At 41.4% G+C, this 3657-nt stretch overlaps 1 pseudogene; it reads left to right on the forward strand.

Annotated features, from left to right (window-relative positions):
- The first annotated feature begins 776 nt into the window (after positions 1–776).
- LOC129509324 (SUMO-activating enzyme subunit 1-like) lies at positions 777–1793 on the forward strand (annotated as a pseudogene).
- The last annotated feature ends 1864 nt before the right edge of the window (positions 1794–3657 follow it).

A 3657-nucleotide genomic window follows, 5' to 3' on the forward strand; every position in this document is an offset into this window, starting at 1 on the left:
ATACTGTTTTTATTACTGTAGCTTTTATATTAAATTTTAAATTCAGGCAGCATATCTCCTTTGACTTTGTTCTTTTGCATAATTGTGTGCTGACCTTGCTAATGTCACCTATTAGTTCTAATTCTTTTCATAAATTCCTTAGATTTTCCACACAGATAATGAGGTCATTTTTATATAAAGACTTTTTTCTTTCTTTCCTACCTGTATGCCTTTGTGGACATCCTTGCTTTGTGTCCTATCTTAGAGAGAAAGCATTTATTCTTTCATGATTTGATGTGATGTTATCTGCAGGTATTTTATGCCATTTATCAGGTTGTGGAAGTTTTCTATATTCTAATGACTCTATCACTGATGGTTGTTCAACTTAGTCAAATGTTCTCCTGCCTCCATGGAGATGAGCATAATGGTTTTTCTTATTAGTTTATGGAGATGGTAAATTACACTGATTGATTATTTAATTAGAACCAACTTTACATACCTAGGATAAGTCCATCTCATTATAGTATATATAGTAGGATTTGGCTTACTAATATTTTGAAGATTTTTTTTCTTTGTGCATGAAGAATATTGATCTGTGGTTTTGTTGTCAGAGTAATGCTGACCTCATAAATAAACTGTGAGGGAGGGGTTCACTCTTCTATGTTCTAAAAGATTTTACACAAAGTTGGTATTATTTCCTCCTTAAATGTTTAGCAAAATAGGTTGGCAGCACATGGTGGGGCTGACGGGTGGTTGCTGTAGACAGAACCTGAGTACAGGCAGCTGGAGCTCACGGTATGGTGGAGAAGGAGAAGGCTGGCAGCAACATCACCCAGGAGGAGGTAGCACAGTCCGTGGGGATTGGAGGCCTAGAAACGGCTGCAGGCCTCCAGGGTGCTCCTTGTTGGCATGAAAGGACTTGGGGCTAACTTTGCCAAGAATCTCATTCTGGCAGGAGTGAAAGGACTGACCATGTTGGATCCTAAACAGGTATCTCCAGAAGACCCTGAAGCTCAGTTCCTTATCCATACTGGATCTCTTGGCTGTAACAAGGGCTGAAGCCTCTTTGGAGCAAGCCCAAAATCTCAACCCAGTGGTGGATATGAAGGTGGACACCCAGAATACAGAGAAGAAACCGGAGTCATTTTTCACTCGGTTTGACATGACTTGTCTGACTTGCTGCTCCAGGGATGTCAAAGTCAAAGTTGACCAGATCTGTCCCAAAAATAATAGCAAGTTTTTTAGAGGAGATGATGTTTTTGGCTACAATGGGTATACATTTGCCAATCTTGGAGAGTATGAATTTGTAGAGGGGAAAACCAAAGTTGCCAAAGTTAGCCAATGGGTAGAAGAAGATGGACCTGATACCAAGAGCAAAACTTGATTCATCTGAAACAACTACATCAAAAAGAAGGTGGTCTTTTGCTCTACTAAGGAAGGGCCACAAGTGGACTGGAGCAGTGATAAAGCAAAAGTAGCTCTGAAGTTCACAACTTTGGGTTACTTTCTCCTTCAAGAGCTCCTGAAGTTCTGCATAGGTAAAGGAAGAGATACTAGTTCTGTTACCTTTGGAGAAGATTCTGAGTTGTTGCTCCAGATTTGAAACAACATGCTTGACTCCCTGGTTGTTAGTCCTGACCTGCCCCCTGAAGACTTTGTCAGGTACTATTCTAGATGGCCCCAGTGTGGTTGGAGGGATCCTGGCCCAGGAAATTGTGAAGCCTCTGTCTCAAAGGGACCCTCTTCACAACAACATCTTCTTTTTTGATGGCATGAAGGGGAATGGGTTTGTGGAATGCCTCCACCCCAAGTGAACCTAAGACTTGGCTGCTCTGAGGATGCTGACCTACAGGCTGCCCACATGTGTGCCCTGTCCCCTTACCCCCAGGCAGGCAGCTCCAGGTGGGGAAAAAGTGAAGCCATTGGACCAGTACAAACCATTTCCTGTGAGCAATAAGCTTGTACAGATGTGCAACTTCCAAGCACCAGCAGCTGCTCAGCAAAGGGCACAGGGACTGGCTATCTCCATTGCAACACTATTGAGAGCTGTTTGCCAGCCATCACCTGAATGCCCCCGCTGATGCATCCCTCTGTCCTGGTGCCACCACAGCATCACCAGCCTTCTGAGGTCCCACAGGAGATGCCTGCCAGGAACCAGAACGCCTTGTTGCTTAGGATCCTCTTGCCACCTTCTTGGACTTACTCCCCGTCTGCTGTCATACAGAAAAGAGCATGACTCCAGGTGGGGAATAAGGCCTGGCCTGATGAAACACTAGAGGAGCCACAGTTTCAAATGCAGACAGGTGCCCTAGAGAGGAAAAGACATGGCAGACAGAATGCATTTCCTCCAGAGCTTGAGACCCTGAAAAACAACAGGTGGCATCTGGTGTGCTGTTCTTGAGTTTTAGTTCAGGATTAGTTTGGGTTTCAGCCTGGATTTTGGAAGAGAGGAAATGTTACCAAAGTTCCCTTGGGCATTAGGGCAGACTTTGCAAAGAGACTATTAGTGGGAAAACTTATTTTATAAAGGCAGACTCCAGGGTCCCACCCCATAAGGATTTTTATTTATTTGGGCCCAAGCTAGGACATAGGAGCCTGTCTTCTCAGGGCCCCCACCCCTGATGTGGTTCAGGCCATCCCAGAGGTTGCTTTCAAGGGCTGTGCCATTCCTTCCTTTACCCACTCACCTCCAATTGCAGCTGTTTGTGTTGTTTCATATTTTCTATATTTCCTTGGTTCTTGAAAAGGGGATGATAGAAACAAAGTTTTTGTTTTAGGGAAAAAAGTGTTTAGCAAAATACACCAATAAGAAAGTTTTTAAAATATGAATTCAATGTATTTAAGATGTATAAGGCTATTCAAATTATCTATTTTTTTTCTTGCAAAAGCTTGGGAATTTGTGCCTTTAGTGAATTTGTCCTTTTATCTAAGGTGTCAAATCTATGTACATGAAGTAGAAATGGAGAAGACAGAAAATAGTCTCTATTATCCTTTTAATGTCTGTAGTATCTAAACCAATGACTTTCATTATTGATCTTCATAATTTGTAATTTGTGTCTTCTCTAGCTTGAGAAGTTCCCCCTCCTTTCAGTACTTAAAAGATCACTCCAGTACTTAAAAGACAATGCTCCATTGTCTTCTGATATACACAGCTACTGACAAGAAGTTTACTATTATTCTTCTCTTATTTGTCAAATGCAGTGAATCCTTTCATTCTGGCTACCTTTAAGATATTCTGTTTATTTTTGGTTTACAGCAGTTTGATTAAGATGTGTCTGGTTGTGTTTTCTTTGTATGTGTCTTCTGTGTGTTTTTCTGAGTTGCATGGATCTGTGGTTTGTTGTCTTCATTAATCTGGGGGAAATTCTTGCCAGTAACTCTTCTAATATTTCTTCCACCTCACTTTCTCTCTTTTCTCCTTCTGAGATTCCATTTACACAAGATACCCCATTTGATGGTGATCAAGAGCTCTTTGATGCACTGTTCTACTTTTTGGCTGTGTTTTTTTTCTCTTTCTGTTTCAATTTGCATAACTTCTATTGACTATCCCTGCTCTTTTTTTCTTTTCCCTGCTGTGTCTGGTCTGCTAATTAACCTGTCAAAAGACTTATTCAATATCTGAATTATTCAGAGGATTTCCATTTAATTTTTAAGTTTCCATCTCTTTGCTGCAACTTC

The sequence above is a fragment of the Nyctereutes procyonoides genome, unplaced genomic scaffold (genome assembly GCF_905146905.1).
Source record: "Nyctereutes procyonoides isolate TBG_1078 unplaced genomic scaffold, NYPRO_anot_genome, whole genome shotgun sequence".
Lineage (NCBI taxonomy): Eukaryota > Metazoa > Chordata > Mammalia > Carnivora > Canidae > Nyctereutes > Nyctereutes procyonoides.